Here is a 17,968-nt window from a genome sequence, read left to right as displayed (position 1 = left end):
TAGCCAGGGTAAATCCTCTGACCCCGGTTACTGCAGTGGTTGCTGGCTTCAGAGGCCAGTGTTGAGGCCAACAGCTAGGACTAATAATGCTGGAATCTGCCCCAGTATCCAGCAGGCCTGAAAGTGACCTTTTTTGTCCTTTGAACTCTACTTCTACTCTTTTCTTGTGTCTTTAAGAAAGGTTTAGAGTTAACAAGGTAAGGCCTCCTGTAGAGCCAAAACCACTTTCTCCCCTCTCTTGATCTTTTATAGGTTGTATTCCCTTAGTCATTTGTTCAAGTGGTACCAGCTGAGCAATCCTTTGTCCTTTATTAACTTGAAGAGGGGGAAAAGGTGTGTATGCCATCACCATAATCTCTCCCATGTAATCTGCATCGATAACGCCAGGCAAATAAAATAGTCCCAACATAGAGGGAGATGATCTTCCGAAGAGCAAAGCACCCACCGCTTTATTTTGTATGATAATAGGTCCCTGGATCCCTGTCCGGATTTTATGCAGGTGCGGAGTCATCAATGTAACATCTACTGCGGCTGCCAGGTCCATGCCGAGGCTCCCTGCTGTGGCGGGTTGGAGGCAGGAGGGGGTGCGGCTCCCTGCTGTGGTGGGCTGAAGGCAGGAGGGGGTGCTGTTACTGCAGCAGCGATGTGTGTCGGGGTGCGGCCACTGCGATGCGCACTCCTGGGAAAATTTCCCAACTTCCGTCTACAAGTGCCCGTATTGTGAGTGTCTGAACGGCATTTCTGGCACCAGAGTCCTACAGCCTGGCATTCCCGGCGCATGTGGCCCATGCCTCTGCATCGGTAGCATTTCATGCGGCCTCCTCTATTTGCTGTTGCCAATGCAGCTGATGCTTGGAGAGGTGCAAGAGCGGCTAAGACTTGTGTCTGAGAGGATTTTGCCTGTTCTTGTAAGCCTATTCCTAACTGCTTAATCGCATCTACCACAAAAGCCTGCTGTCTGGTAGGTATGAGAGCCATCCTCTCTAATGCCTCCTCTATAGTCCAATTGGCACCTAGGGTATTAAGTACGCTCCTAGTAGCAGAATTACAATTTTGAAGAGCGCACTGTTTAAGTAGGGCCCCACGCATATATTCAGGTACCCCAGCTCTTTCAATTGCAGAAGCAACTTTATCAATAAATGAGCCAAACGATTCTTCTCTGCTTTGTTTGATTCCCATATATACAGGTACCCCTCCTGGTTCTTTTACCCTTTCCATAGCAAGTCTAACTAACCTCATAGCCTCCCGGCACTTCTCCTGGCCCAATAGAGCCTGTGCCTCAGTACGAAGAAAGGGTCCCAGGCCAATAAACTCGTTAACAGTAATACCATGGAGAGGGTCACCCGGCTGCCTCTGAACTGCCACACACTCGTTAACTAGTGCTTGCCAATGAGCATTAAATAACAACTGCTGATGTTGGGTAAAAATCAATTTAGCTAACCCATGACAATCATTAATCAGCAGGAGACTAGTATCAAATATATAGTCCAACATCTGTTTAACTGGTTCACTTTTAACTCCAAACTGACTGACAGTGGCTCGTAATTGAGACAGCAATTTCCAATCGATAGCAGTGATTGTCGCCTGGAGGCCCCCCCTGTCCTGAGGACTGAAGATAACTGGACAAGCCAGCTCGCTAGCTATAGTAATGAACTCCTGATCTCCCTTTTCCATCGCATCTCTTGCCAAGGCAGCCCACGCATCCCGTATTTCCCTCGCAATAGTCTCCGCTAGGTTGTTTTCCGCCCCAGTGATCGACTGATTGCTTTTTCAGAACTGACTATGCGTTTTTGGCCATGGCTGCTGCGATACAGCGGATACGCGAGGCTCAGAAGTGCTCTGTGTAGGCTGCAGTAGAGAGGGTAACAAAGTATTCTGCACAGCTGGGCTTGTTAAGGGGGGCAGCAAAGCCTGCGACGAAGCGGGCAATAAAGCATTTTGCGGCAATAAACCGGTCTTCGTGGCCTGGCTTGTCGCCTGGCTTGTAACCTGGCTTATAGCCTGGCTTGTTGAGCGGGATGGTGAGGTAGGTAATGAAACCGTCCTCATTGCAGGGCCGAGAGGAGTTCCCGACTCTTTATCAAATTCCCTACTTGGTCGTAATCTTTATTACGATCATGAGCAGCACTACCCTGGTGAGCGGCCTTTTTTTCAGCCTGAAAGTGCAACAGTTCGTTGTTAATTATACGCCATAATTTACCCCACTTCTTGGCAGTTTTATCATCTTTTAAAGTAGCCTGCCATAATACATCACCAAATTTATGCCATTCTGACAACTCGTGAACTGTGTGGGGGTTAAGGAAAATTCCCCTTTCGTAACCATAAACTATAAGTCCCGGTAATTCTTTCTGTAAATCTATCCCCTTCACCTGTCTCTTCTGTAAAAAAGCAATAAAAAGATCATATGCGGTTTGCCTTTCCATTACCTCTAAATCAAAAGCATCCTCTTTGCAGCTCCTCAAGGTCTCAGCCACACGTTTCGGCCAGGCTCGCCTGTTACGATCACCTGGAGCACAGCGTGTCTCGGTGTCTTTTCTTCCGCTTTTTTTTTTTCTGCACGCTTTTGCTGTCCCGGCTGCTACTTTTGGACTCAGAACCCGACCCGTTTCTCCACTTCTCGTGGTGCCGCAGTATGACATCCAGGGTCACCATATATCGAAGTGAAGGGAGTCGATGCTCATCAATCGGATGGTTGTCTCCCTTCACTTCAATAGGATCCCACAGTGTTACAGTGGCTCCCAGGTTTCACAATGATCCCACTGATTCCATGAGGCCTTGCAGTGTCACAATGGTCTCCATGGTTCCCCAGGCCCCACAATGTCACAGGACTCCTCTGTTCCATGAGCCCTGCAATGTCACAATGGACCTTTAAACCCTGGAGGTTTGCAGTGTCACAATGGTCTCATTTTGGCTCCACAGTCTCACAATGATCCATTGATGACAGGAGGCCCTGCAATGTCACAATAGACCTTTGGCTCCATGCAGCCATGCAGTGTCACAAAGGCCTCTTGGTTTCACCAAGAGCCATAGTATCACAATGGTCCTCTTGGTTCTGTGGTGACCCCCAGGGTCACAATGGTCTCACTGGTTCCATGAGGCCTCACAGTGTCACAATGCTTTGCTTATTCCATGGATCCTCATAGTGTCACAATGATCTCCATGATTCCATGAGGCCCCACAGTGTCACAACGGTCCCTTGGTCTCACAGGGCCCTACAGTGTCGCAGTGGTCCCTTGGTCTCTAACAGCCTCACAGTGTTAAAATGGTCCCTTGGTGTCAAAGGGCTCCACAGTGTCACAATGGTCGCTTGGTCTCACAGGGCCCCACCGTGTTACAATGGTCCCTTGGTCTCACAGGGCCCAACAGTGTCACAATGGTCCCTTGGTTCCATGGGCCCTGTGCTGCTGCATTCCCGCCTACCCTTCTCAGGCCACCCTGCCAGCTGAGAAATGCTCCTTGGGCCTCGGCCTTGGCCAACAGCCCCTGGGCTCAGCTCCTCTGCAGCTCATCACAAACACTGTCTGCTCCAGGCACTGCTGCTGCCCAACCAGCTCCTGTTTTCTGTAGGAGCAGCCCTGGGAACTGTTTTTGTTCCCTCAGTGGCACAACATCGCTGTTCTCACACTGCCAAAGAAAGCTGTTGATGCCAAGTGCGGTCAGGATGAACCATTGCTGGGACTGAAGCCCCTTTCTTGGGGCCCTGCAAACAGCGCTCCAAAAGGAGCCCTTGGAGTTCTCCTGGGCCAGCGACTCCCTCTGAGTGGGGCCTCTCCCAGCCGGGAAACTCTCCCGTTTGCTGCACTCGGGGATCCCCAACAATGACAGAGCCTGGGCCGATCCCCCAACTCCTCCAGGCTCAACCCTTTTCCCTTTGCTGGGGAGATGCCAAAGGATCCACAGGGAGCATTTCCTGCCCTCAGGGGAATTGCTCACAGGTGCCTTGCACTGACTCTTTGTGTCTGTGTGCACACAGGAGTGCCTGTGCTAGGGAAATGTGGCAGAAATGCTGCTCTCTGAGGGGTCTGAGTGCCTTGGATAGCTGAGTCAGTCAGGTCTGTAAGTAAGGCTACATTATGACAAATAAGTTAAGTTAAATGGTATTAATAGGGGAGTTTTTTTGCAAAGTTTACTATGTTATAAACTAAGTTGAATATTGTTTAATGTTGTTCCACTATTAAATCCTTAAGTCATTGGTTGTGAGGTTAAATACTGTTAAGCTCTGTTCTTTTCCTAAATTGTGAAGTTGAAGGTATCAGTTAAGGTTAGTGTATCAGTGAAGTCCTGTTAAGTTTGACCTCTGTCAAGCTTTTATTTCGTTATTCATTTTATCCTTGCCCTCACTGTCCTTGTGTCTCACACACAATAGGACAGTTCTCAGTTCATTTCTGATTTGATTGCCTGGATTCTGTTTGGTTTTGTTCCTGCTTTGTTTCTTTGGTGTGCCTGAAGTGTCCAGTCAGGAGCAGAGTGACTCTTGCCAAGGAACTTTGTGCGACTGTCCCTTAATATTAAATCTGTTTTTTGCTGATCCCTTGCTGGGGATTTTTTCAGCACTCTCAAGGCCTCGTTCATAACAGGGTGAAGGAGCCCTGGCCCAGGCTCTGGCCCTGGGGGACACGGGGACACTGCCGGGGGGTCCCTGTCCCCCTGTGCCACCCCCAGGGCCCCGGCCCCCGTCCCCGTGTCAGGCTCTAGGGTCCATCTCGTGGAACATCCTCTGGGGGAGGCTGCGGGGCCGGGGGTGGGGGGACCCGGCGGGACAGTGGGGGACCCTGCTGTGCACGAGCAGTGTTGGACTGCTCTGGGGGGAGCTGTGAGGGGTGCCGGGGCAGAGTGACCTCCCCAGGGAGCTCGCACTGCCCCTGTGATGTCACACAGCTCTTTTGCAATGCCACACAGCCACCAGTGATGTCACAGCCCACTCTGGGTTGTCACAGAGCCCCTGTGATCTCACACAGCTAACTATGAGATGTCACCCTATGATGTGCTACATCTGCTTTGTGATGTCACAGAAGTCTCTGTGATGTCACAACCCACTCTCTGATGTCACAGAGCCACCCTCGATGATGGCAGAGTCTGCTCTATTGCCTCACACTATGATGTCACAGACAGCTTTGTGATGTCACAAACCCCTCAGTGATGCCACGAGACCTTTTCTGTGATGTCATACTTGCACTCTTTAATGTCACAGCACATACTTTGAACCTCACAGCCAGCTCTGTGATGTCATCCAGCCATGCCATGGTGCCACAGCCTGCTCTGTGATGTCACAGAATCCCCTCTGCGATGCTGTAGCTGCTCAGTGACTTCCACAACAAACTCTCTGATGTCATAGACCAATCTGTTGACTTCAAAATTGCTTCCTAGAGCACTATATTCTAATAATTGATAAAGCTCCTGAACTGTGGAGTAAATAACTCGGGTTAAAATCTTTCTGTCCAGTCATGATCAGAATCAATCACAGCTGTATTTATATAAATATATCTGTTATTCCATCATTATTCCTGTGGGACAAAGAGCGTTTAAGTTCAATTCCCCCTTTCCAATCTTTTACACATAAACCTTTGACAAATTCTTGGGCTGGGATTGGATCCAGCTGTTCCCAGTCTCCTCTCTTAGAAGAAATTTCAGCAGTCTGGGAGCCCTGCAAGGGTTTGAGGGTCCATGGTGGCTGTTGGGTGTACTTTCACCTCAGGGCTCAGCAGGAGTTTCTCCAATAAAGAAATAAAGCTTTTGCCTGAAGCCCCCACTGTGCCCATGACAGGAACCCCTGTGACAGTTTAGGACATCCCAGCTCTTTGCCAGCCTGGGGACTCCTGGGATGTCATCATGGAGCCCCCGTGAGTGCCTGTGACAGATTGGTGCCTTTGCAGCCGAAGGTCCCCCTGGGATGTCACCATGGAATGGCTGTGACTGCCTCTGACCACACGTCTCTTTACCATCCCCAGAAAGCCCTGGGAGATCTCCATGGATCCCCTGTCTATGCCTGTGACATTCCAGCTCTGGAACAGCCTGGAGACTCTTGGAAAGTCCCCATGGAACCCCTCTGAGTGCCTGTGAAAATCTGATCCTTAGCAGGCTACCAGCCCCCTGTTGCTATGGTCAGTTTCCATGACAACCATCATAAACTCCCTGTTACTATGGTCAGTTTCCATGGCAGCTCCATGGATACTCCTCGCCAGGCGTGGTTGCCATGGACACCAGCTCAGGCCTGCAGCCAGAGCCCGTTGCCGTGGCAACCATTTGCAGCCCCATCCCCAGGCTCATGGGATCCCAGAACCACAGAATTGGCTGAGCTGGGAGGGACCCATCAGGATCCTCCAGCCCAACTGCTGGCCCTGCACAGGGCACCCCAACAATGCCACCCTGGGCCTGACAGCGCTGTCCAAATGCTGCTGGAGCTCAGAGAGTCCTGGAGCTGAGACCCTTCCCTGGGGAGCCTGGGCAGGGCCTCAGCAGCCTCTGGGCAAAAACCTTTTCCTGACATCCAACCTGCGCCTGCCCCAACTCAGCTGCAGCCGTTCCCTCCACTCCTGTCCCTGGGCACCAGAGGGAAGAGGTTCCCACAGCCCCAGCCAGGGACCTGCTCCCAAGGCTGTTGCCATGGCCACCAGGGCTGGGACCAGCTGAGATGCTCGCTTTCCACGGGCCGGGGTTCAGGAATGGGATTCCCCAATTTCCTGCTCCTGCTAAAACCGCGCTGCCCTCACTGCCCTCCTGCCTCCCATGGAAAGCACAAAAGGCAAAGATCCTGGGCTGGGATAAGAACAATTTATTGGGAACAGCAACGAGATAAGGAAAAAATAGAACAGAAACAATACTGATAACACAAAGAATAAATGAAACTGTTTACAGGGAGAACTACAATACAACTTCCTGGCTCTTCCCAACAACATATATCCCTTTCCTGGAAATTTCAGCCTTCTCCTCTTCTCCTCCCTCAGTCCCTTTCCTCCCCTCTGGCAATGACCTGAGGTGAGAGTGAATGTAATGACAGGGCCATGGAAAGACCCTCATGTACTTCAGTTCTACACCATGTCATTGAGAGGGGAAGGTATTGGGGCAGTTGTCTTCCCAGCATGGATCATAGAGAACATGGATCACCCACACTCTTCCCAACGTTAGACCTCCATTGGGGATGAAGCTGGAGCAGTCCACGAAGCTCCTCCTGCAGCTGGGGCACTCGCAGGACTTCCCTTAGTGGTGCCTCGGTTGATGTTTTGTCATGTTAGAGCTGCTGGTGAAGCTCTTCCCACACTGGGGACACTCGTAGGGCCTCTCCCCAGTGTGGATGCACTGGTGGGTGATGAGGTGGGAGTTTTGCTTGAAGCCCTTCCCACACTCAAGGCAGCAGAAGGGCCTCTGCTCTGTGTGAATGTGCTGGTGGTGGAGGAGATTGGAGTTGCTCTGAAACCTCTTATGACACTGGGAACACTCATAGGGCCTCTCTCCAGTGTGGATGTGTTGGTACCTGATGAGTTCTGACCTGTAGCTGAAGCCCTTCCCACATTCCCCACCCTCGTAGGGCCATTCCCCAGTGTGGATCATCTGGTGGCTGATCAGGGTGCTGCTCTGCCTGAAGCTCTTCCCACACTCCAAGCACTTGTGGGGATTCTCCCCATCATGAAGCTGCTCATGGACCACCAGCTCTGAGCTCCGGCTGAAGCTCTGCCCACCTTCCTGGCTCAGGGTGGTTCTTTCCTCCTCAGAGCACACTGGGCTGGGTTTGGAGCCCATCCTCCTGTGGAATCTCTGGTGAGTTTCCTCCCCGTTGGATTCCTGTGCCCTGGAGTCACTCATAACAACCTCTTTCACAAGGTTCTGCTGTGGGGATTTGTCCTCTCTGGTCCCAATCCTCAGCTTCTTGTCTGGGGGAGGAAAGTTAAGGAGAGGATGGAATTTGCCTCCGTGCCAGAGGGAAGGGCAAGGAGATCCCCCCAGTGCATCCCCAGCAGGACGGGGTTTGCAGCAGGGTTGTCCTACAGCCAAGGGCTGTGCTGGGCTGGGAGATGGAGCAGGAGAGAGGGGGAAAGGGGCACTGACTTCCTCCTCACCTGCCTGGGTTTCCGGGGGATCCTACCTGTTCCTCACAGCCTCCTTTTCCATCTGGCAATGGTTTGGGGATGGGAAATCCTGTTTTGGGAGAATAACAAGGGATGAGCACATGGAGATTTGTACTGGTTTTAAGGCAAATATGGGGAACGTCTAAACCAGAATTGCAATTAAATAACGAAATGAAGATCAAGGCAATGATACAGAAACCCTGCCTTAAACTGACAGAGTCAGGATATAACCTGACACCCCTGTTGGTCAGGGTGATGGCAGCAGTCCCAATAAATGGTGGCTGCAGTCCTGTTGGAGTGATGAACGTGATTCTGTCAAAGCAGTGATTTTGTAGAAGGGTCTGGTCTTCCTCTGAAGGTCCAGTGGTGGTTCTGGAGCTCTTGTCCTCTGGGAATCCAGTAGGCAAGGCAAGATGCTCCTGGTTGTAGCAAGGCTCAGCTTATGTCCAGGTAGGAATGCTTGGATCCTCCCCCTGGGCGGAGCATCCCACAATAGGATGATGGAATTTTATCAGTCCTGCAGTGTCACACAATGGCCCATTCACAGAAGATATCTCCCCTGGAGGGCGTTATCAGGGGTGAGTCATGGAAGAGATAAAGAACCCTGCCCCACCTGTTTATAGCAGTTGATGAAGATGGTGATTGAAAGCACGCATTTGGTTACATCTTGCATCTTACATCAACCTGGAACAGTGGGGTAATCCCTGCTCAGGGGGTGAACACCACCCCCCTTACCCAAACTGGCTCAGGTGTAAAACCCCCACCCTGGGAAGGCCACACACACAGGGGAAAATGTCACACTTGCCCTGCTCCAGGGGAGGTCTCTGTTCCTTGTTACTCCCTTGCTCTCTCCTCTTTTCTCTTTCTTTCCATCTCTCTCTCTATCTCACATTTACTGTTCAATAAAATCCATCTTGGATTTGGTCACGTTAGCACCTTAATTGGAGCAGTGGCATCCCTCTGACAATTTTCTTAACCATATTGCCATATTATTTTGGCACAGTGATTTCAGGGCACTTTTGTCTGACCTCAAGTGCCTTTGACAACAGCATGGTTCCCTCCTCTGAAGAGGTTGTGGTTCTTTCTGGAAGAACTCTTGGAAACTTGGACACGGTTTCTCCTTCCTCCTGGGGAACTTATGGGAGCAATAATGAGGAAAATGGCTTTTATGGGTGGCCAGTGTAAAGAAAATATTTTGTTGCCTTTCCTTATAAAGTTGTTAAAATCACTGGAGGAAAGGGAGCAAATTTTACCAGCCAGACAGACAAGGTTCATTCACCCCACGGTGAGGAACACAAGGTGGCGGAATGTCCCACAAGAAGCCCAGATCAAGTAGCTAAATTTCCGAATAAGTCTTGAATTCCCAGGCTTGGGGGGCTTTACCAAATGTGAGAATCATTATTCTCTTTATCCCTGTCACCTTTGTGACAGCTACTGAGACAGAGTAGGGATCCTCCTGAATTAGGTGAAGTGTCTAACAACGGTGAAAAGTGAAACGGCCAAAGCTGAAGGAAAAACTCGCATGCTGAGACAGCAGGGAGACAGAGAAATAAAAACAGAAAAGACCACGAGGTCAATTTGCCCCCGACCTAGAAATTCCTTTGATAAAGAAGAACTGGTCCTAAGTGTCATGCGGGATGAATATGTATGAATTTATTGTGAAACTGTATGCATATGCATTTGGAAGGGGGATAAAAGGAGGTCTGAAATTTTCAGGGGTACGCATGCCTTTTGAGGAGAATTTTTCTCCATGTGCGTCCGGCGCCGTAAATAAACATACCGAGCTTTACAACTTTTATAAAGTTGTGAGGTTTCTTCTTTTCTCCATAAAACATTATGGCAAGCCAGCCAAGAGTTCTCTGTCCCCTTGGGGGCAGGGGGGATAGACGGACCTCCAAGGCGCGTCCTAGGATTTTTTTTCCTGGTGGGGCTCCGCTTGTCTCAACTTGCCACCTGCGAGGACAGACAATGACTCACTGGCCTGAGGAGGAAGATACGGTATGTACTAAGGGGCCCCAGGGGGAGGAAGGAGAGAAAGGGAGTAAACCACCCAGAGACGTCTGGGTTCATGGGTTTAGCTGATAGAGCAGCTGTATTAGAGACAGGGTTCGTCGTTCTGATAGAGCAGACCGCTAGCGGCTTTGGGGGTAAGCCGGGTGAACCCGTGTATGTGTGTATTGGGGATTCGTAGTTCTGATAGAGCAGAACTGGTGAGCCCGTGTGTGTTTTGTTTGTGTGTGTGTGTGATGTCCGGACACTGTGTTGCTGTATGGTTAATGTGTGTAGTCAGTGCACTGTGTTTATGATCGTGCAAGTGATAAGTCTATGGTGTATAAAAGAGAGTAAATCTACAGTGCCCTACAGTGCGGGGGGGTCAGTACTCCCCATGTTTGAAGCAGCCGAGTGAGGCCAGGGGCGCCGGCTGCAGCAGGTTGCGGGGGCAGGGAGAGAAGTGCCCTGCGGAGAAGCGAGTAGAGGAATGTCAGTGATGATATTTATCATGTTTGAATGTAGTGATTTGTGTAGATTTGGTGCATTTTAACCGTGAGTATGAGCTCAGAGAGTTCCTTTGCCTTGGATGTTTGGACTTGATCTCTAGACTGTGTGCTGTTACTTTGATTGTGTCCAGGAAAATTTGATTTGAGTAAATGCCGAATTATGGTATGCTGTGTTGTGTTGAGAAAAGTGAGCACTTTGAGAAATATGCCCTTTCCCAGTGATTTTGTGTGGTGATTTTCTTCCGCTGCATTGTGGTAATTTGATTCTCAGATTGTATAGTGGTGTTTGTGGAGATTTTAAGATTTTGTTGCAACAAGAGTAGCATTTTACATAGGAGAACTATAGTACGGTGATTTATATTTAACTTCGATAAAGTGAGTTAAAGGAATTCCAAGAATTCTCCCCCTCATAGTAATTCAAGCCTTGGCTCTAGTGAATTTGAGATAAAGGGTGGGGGGGAGAGTGCGTGTGTCTGTGTCTGTGGGCATATCAGAGTTTTGGCAGTGACTAGCACAGCCTTTTTGCAAAGCAGCAAAACAATTGTAAGTAGACACAGTGCTTAATTAGATTGTGCAAGAAGAGAACTAGAAAAGACTGATATTTTGTAAAACAGAGTTTATATAGAAGGGATGAATGAGATGAATTAGTTAATGAGACTTATGAGATTTATGAGACTTTGGTTGGTACTGCAGTAAGTCTTTAATGGAAAGAATCCGCTGAAAGGATTTAAAGTTCTCTGTAACAAACAGAATAGCCTGCCTTTGTGAGCAATTTCGGGGAGCCTTTGGTACATCAAGAGGCTAGCAGGCTGTGTGAGGTGACAGTGGCTGTGCCCTGGGCACAGGGACAGCTCTGGCTGCCCCGTCTCCCCAGGGAACACGGGAATGGCCTGTGGGCAAGAGCTGGATGTGCAGGTATTATTGCAGTGCGGTGTTTATGAGAAACACTAGTATTGCTGTTTTGCTGTTCTAATAAGTGTCAAGGCACACGCCCCAAGTGTAAATTAGAGGTTTCTGGTCAAGCGGATTCAGAACCTAAGGTCTTAGAGCTTGTGTGTGGGAATCACATCTGATACCTGCCACCTGGAACTGTGTGTATAGGAGGAAAACTGAGAAACTACTGTGAAGGTCTGTAAAAAGGTTTGAGTGGAAGCGAGATAGGGCAAGGAGAAATAAATAATGAGAACTGATCAGAGCAAACAGGTTCCTAAATTAGCCCCTTTTGGGAGGGGCTCACTGGGAGGAGGTTGCCAGTAAGAGCAGCTCAGAAAATAAAAAGATTTACACTGCTTCATTGCTGTTAGTACCATTTTATAATGGGATAGAGTTTTTGCATGCTGAAATGTCTTTTGTTCTAAGAAATCACCCAGAATGACAAAGAGACTGTGAGATCGGACCGCCCTCTGGTCTTGGCCCTTGAAAGGGAAAACAAGGCAAAGAGAAAGCAAATCAAACATGTTGTTCAGCATGCAGCATAAGATAGCAACGTATGAAATCAGGCAAGGATTATCACGCTGAAATGCGAAGCAATCACAGTTCGCAAAATGAGTACATATGATTTGCTAAAGGCTTCCTCCCAAGGTAAGGGAGGAGGGGTAAAGGTGACCTTCCCAAAAGGGAAGAATTTTTGTCGGCACAAGGGTCATATGTTCAGTTTTAAATAAAGCTTTAGTACCTGTGGAGAATGTTTATGTTGTAGTGTGGGGAATGAACAACTGGCCAGTCTGAGAAGGCATACTTTTGCAAACCTTTAAAGTAACATGTACTATGTGTACCTAAAAGCTTTTGTACAATTCGCTCAATTTGCTAAACATTCTCAAATGAGAAAGGTTAGTCTGGAGGTAAATAATATAAAGATGTTAGGCTTAATATTAACAGACACTGAAATTAAGAAAGACATTAGTAAGGAGATATTGGAATAAGTAAATAAGTGTTTTCAAGGGTATGGGCCTCTGCTGCACCAGGGAGAGTGAAAGATGCTCCCCCTTGGGATGCTCCCCCATGGGATGCTCCCCCATCAAGCTTAATGAAAGAACACAAACAGTGAGAACTGAGTAGTACCCTCAAAGGGAAGGTAAGGAAGGAATCAGTCCAATAACTGATAGTACTGGATTAAGGGCTGTCAATAAGATAACACAGAATTTGTACCCTGTGGTAGCAAATCCATAGACCTTACTAACTTGTTTAACACCTGAGCTAACCTGGTTCACTGTTTTAGGCCTAAGAGATGCCTTCTTTTGCCTCCCTATCCACGAAGCCAGCCAGAAAATTTTTGCATTCAAACACAAGCTCACATAGTCCATGTGCCTGAAGGCTTCAAAATTCCCCACTCCGATTGGAGAACAGCTTGCAAAGACCCAGAGTCCCGGGAAGCTCCACAAGAGGAAAGGAGGCTGTTGCAGTACGTGGATGATCTTCTAGTAGCCACTTGGACGAGGGAAGCAAGAGAAGCCTGGATGGTAAGCCTTTTGAATTTCCTAGGACTCCAAGGATGCAGAGTCTCGAAGAAAAAGGCACAGGTAGTGAAACAGAAGGTAATGTACCTGGGGTAAGAAGTGAGTGCTGAGGAGCAGACTTTAAGGCAGGGAAGCCCTATGCCAAACCCTGAACCCCAGACAACGAAAGAACTCCAAACCTTCTTAGGCATGGCAGAGTAGTGCCAGCTGTGAGTTTATAATTATGGACTGTTCGCCAGACCCCTCTACGCTCTTATTGCCAATGGGAACTGAGATCTCCAGTGGACAAGAGACGCCACATGGGCCTTTCACCAGCTAGAGAGTGCCCTCATGTCGGCTCCAGCTTTGAAACTTCCAGATGTAAGTAAAGCATTCTTTCTATTTTTCCACGCAAGGAATTGCCCTGGGAATACTGGCTCAGGACTTGGGTCCATACCAGAGGGCAGTTGCTTACCTCTCTAAGCAACTAGATGCAACAGCCAAAGGATGGCCAGGCTGCCTCAGAGCTGTAGCAGCAGTTGTGCTGAATATTCAAGAGGCACACAAGTTTACCCTGGGACAAAAATGACTGTGCTAGTGTCCCACACAGTGTCCGCAGTACTGGAAGTAAAGGGTGGCCACTGGCTTTCACCAGAGAGGTTTCTGAAATACCAGGCCATCATGGTAGAACAAGATGATGTAGAGATAGTGGTGACTAATATTGTCAACCCAGCTTCTTTTCTCAGTGGAATCAAGGAGAAGCAGTACACCATAGTTGCCTAGAGACCACTGAAGCTACCTATTCCAGCCGCCCAGACTTAAAGGACACTCCTCCAGACGATGCAGAGACCTGGTTCACCGACAAGAAAGCGACATTGCAAAGTTCACAGTGACTACCTGCAGAGAGGTAATAGAGTTTGGACCCTTACCAACAGGTACCTCTGCACAGAATGCTGAGATAAATGCGTGCACCCATGCCTTAGAAACAGCAAAAGGCATTCAGAGTTGTGCATGCGCATGGAGCCATCTGGAAGGAGAGGGGACTGCTGACCTCACAGGGAAAGAAGAGACAATCCAGCTGTCGGAAGCAGTTCAGCTACCTGAAAAGGCATATTAAGGCACATCAGAGAGTGAGCTTAAAATTGGAGGAAAGAAATGAGCTGGCAGATGGAGAGGCAAAGAAAGCAGCAAAGAGTGAGGTACAGATTTTCTTTGAAGGTAAGCCATAATACAATAATACTAATCAAAAGAGACGTACAACTGCAAGGGGTGGGCTACCATTGAAAGAGAGCTAGTAATCCCTTCCCATTTTCGTGGTTACTAGTGAAGGAAGGGCACTAGAAAACACACTAGGGCCTAACTACCTAAAGCCTTTTATAGAGTGTGTCTCCTTTCTCGAAATGACCAAGGCTGCGAGTGATACAGAGTGCATTGAAATGAAGTGTTGACTTTGAAGTAGTAATTCCCACCAGCTTTCTAGAACACACATCTGATTGAAAGAATTGTTGTATCATTGTTAGGAATTTATATGCCACTATCACTCAGGTGAGCCGATAATGTGATCCTTGCCTCCAGACTAACCTCAAAATACCCCCCGGGCCAAAACTCGGTCAGACTAAGAGAGGCCATGGGCCTGTACAGCAGTGGCAAATCAACTTTTCAGAACTCCCAAGGAAAGGGGGGTATCAGTACTTACTGGTATTAATAAATACATTTTCAGGGTGGCCAGAAACATTCCCCACCAGAGCTGTCAAAGCTCAAGAGGTGACCAGATCATTTTTACAAGAAATAATACCATGCTTTAAAGTTCCAGCCACAATATCCTCAGATAAAAAATCATATTCCATTTCCAGAGCAGTGCAACAGATCAGTAGCCACCTGGGCATAGATTAGGAACTTTACACCCCATATCGCCCCCAATCAAGTGGCCAGGTGGAGAGAATGAATCATTTGATTAAGCAGCAAATCATAAGACTGGGGCAAGAAGTTAATCTACCCTAGCCCAAGCTCTTCCACTAGCACTATTGCAAATTCAAACTAAACCTTTTGAGCTAAAGGAATGCTGAATCCTTTTGGAATGCCTTATAGAAGACCATATAGAATACAAGGGGAATGTCCTGAATGTCCACCTACATGGTGGCATTAAGCAAACAGCTCAGAGTAATTGAGAAACATGTGGCTGGAACTCGGAGCAGCGAGTTAGATAGCCTGGGGATGATGTATATGTTAAGTCTCTTACAGAGAAGACTTCGGAACCATAGTGGGAGAGACCACTGCAAGTACCTCTCACCACCTTCACTGCAATCAAAATCAAGGAGCAGAATGCCTGGATCCATCACTCTCGGGTGAAGAAGGCACAGAAGCCCCTTCAGGAGTGACACCAGGAGACAATGAACTGAGACTAAGACTTACTCGGGCAAAATGAGTATATTGCGGTCAGGAGTAGCTCCTACTTTAGTGTACAGAATTGTTTTGTATGGAATTATAACTGAAGTTTTAGAACTAGAGAGTACCTCTACCCAAAGCAATGCTGAATGGCCTTGGTCCCTGGCATTTAATCAGTATACTGGATCCATGGGAAAACCTTCTGAGATAAAAGATTTAAACATATCTACTGTAGTAATCCACGAGAATCAGGTATGTGAGGAGCAAGAATAGCAGGAACAGGAACTGTGAACACTTCAAGGAATCTGAGGAGAAGAAATCAAAGTAAAGTGCTGGGTCATCAATAGGATGGCTTATGAGAGACCAGATGTAATTAGTGTCTGAACCTCCCCTGGTGTATATGAACACCAGGAAGTCTGTGATAACCTAAGTGAATCAGACTGTTGGTGTAATTTCACCCTGATACAGCCTGTAGAAGCGACCTGCCTTTGAGCTCGAGTTACTATCAGACTTTCATTTGAATTCAAAGTGGACACTGCACTTTTTGCTATTTTTACCACATCGGGGCCTTATACACCCCATACTAGTTCAGACTCTACTCAAATTCCAAACTTGAACCTAACGTAGTAAAGAATGTGACTGAACAAGAGCTATTATTCAATCCAGAATGGTCTCTCAAACGTGTGGAGTTGATAATGCAAATTAACATCTCAAAAACCCAACCAGCCTGCTCCTCCTTCCTAAAAACATCCTTTGAGGGCTGGACAACATGGTCACAAAAACAGGCATATCTCAGGAGCAGACAAGAAAGGAAGGAGCCAGCTCTCCTGGTGCCTAAAACCAGGAACACCAAGAAATCAGTTTCCTTAGGTCATTTTCCAAGCTGGTTGGCTGAACCCCCAGGCAATGGCTGGTAAAGGGTGCGGAACTGCCGGTGGTAAATTAACCCAAGCAAGGAAGGTGATTATTTATAGCTATCCCTTTTCCTACTGAGATTTGGATCAGTGATTGTCCCAGTCTGAGGCAGTTGGATTCTGCTTAAAAGAGGTAGAGAGAGAGACCCCCTCAGAGCTCAGCAGCAGGCTGTAGGATTTTGAGCATCACTTTTGTGCTGAGTGTTTCAAGTAGCAGAAACCTGATCCCAGTTTCTTCTGAGGCACTGCAATGAATTTAGGCTCTTCTCTCAAGATTTCTCCTCCATTATCTTCTGCCCTGAACACAGTCCACAGCTTGATCCTAGCTAGGGGCAAGGTGGGTGAGGTTTTGTAGACCAGGAGAGACATTCCTGCTTGCCACATATCTGAGAAATCAGGTGCTTTGGAGGGAAAGGGAGAGGTTAGATTCCCTGAGGTCTCTATATTTCAGAACAAACATCTGCCTCAAGTATGACCTAAACCTCTGTCAGATACACTTGTGAAGTGTGTCTGAATTTGCAGTGTGAGCCCAGCACATCCCTCTGGCCGGGAGGGATGGTCATGGACAGAAAGCCGTTCCTGTTCCCCATAACAAACATCTAACTGGCATATTAGGGACAAGATTAGGAGTTTTAAATGGAATTGATTCAGAAATACTGATGAATAAACTGGCTACTGCAGCAGGTAGCCTAACAAAATTGAAGCAGCCTTTATAGTAATCTCTATTGGCATTAGGAACTAGCCAGTGACAGATTTCAAAAGTACTGCCAAAGTAAAGAAGTATGAAGAGGCCAGGGACCAAGACCACAAATTGATAGTAGAAGCACTTAGTATAGTTCAAGATAATGTGCCTTTAGCTTTCAGTTATATACAAGCACAGTTATGGATACAAACAACAGCAGCTCTGATCATATAGGAAATGAGTGAAGGCAATTTTCCAGCTGAAATTTGGAAAATTGAGTAGGATAATGCAATTGATTTTGAAAGGAAGTTTCAATCCTGGTGGACTATGGTGAATTTCACCTATGATACTGTTTCTAATGTGGCCACTGCCTTTGTGCTTACCATATGTAATGCCACTGTTTATGTTATCCATCCCATCACTGCCCTAAGATTAAACCATGAAAAGACAATACTCTATCCTTCAGAACATAGTGTGGGCACGAAAAGATGAATGGAAAGTGGCAGACAGTAAACTTAGAATCCTGCATTACTAGAGAACAAATGAGATTCATTTGTGAAAGCAATACTGCTAATGCCTAAGATGTGTTTGGACACTGAACAGAGTATTTGCCACTTTGAAATTCATCCAGTCACTGACCAGAAAACTGTGCTCGTATATACTGGAAAAGGGTGTATGCTTGAGAACTGCTTGTGCTGCTGTAAAAATTGATAGCAATGATGTTATTCTGTCTAGTAGAAACCATTCTAATCTCTGTATTTGTAATTTTGTTAAGATTACTGAGTGTGATTTTTCGTATTTGGTACCAGTAACATCCCACCAGCTGATTACAGCCAATTACACAGTGTATCACAGTCTACCACCTACCCCTATTGGGGTGAACCTTACATTGGTAAAACAATTAATTAAGCACCAAGACCTATTGGAAGTCTTGAAAGAAATCCAAGAAAGTGGAAAGAAAACCTTAATTACTGTCCAACATGATACAAAG

At 47.5% G+C, this 17,968-nt stretch overlaps 1 pseudogene; it reads right to left on the bottom strand.

Moving 5' to 3' along the window:
• Window positions 1–7,197: 7,197 nt before the first annotated feature.
• The window catches only part of LOC135460408 (zinc finger protein 501-like), a 29,457-nt pseudogene continuing 18,686 nt past the window's right edge, over window positions 7,198–17,968 (bottom strand).

The sequence above is a fragment of the Zonotrichia leucophrys genome, unplaced genomic scaffold (assembly GCF_028769735.1).
Source record: "Zonotrichia leucophrys gambelii isolate GWCS_2022_RI unplaced genomic scaffold, RI_Zleu_2.0 Scaffold_38_522144, whole genome shotgun sequence".
Taxonomy (NCBI): Eukaryota; Metazoa; Chordata; class Aves; order Passeriformes; family Passerellidae; genus Zonotrichia; species Zonotrichia leucophrys.
The sequence above is the reverse complement of the archived record's forward strand: the minus strand, read 5'-3'. Positions and strand labels throughout refer to the sequence as shown.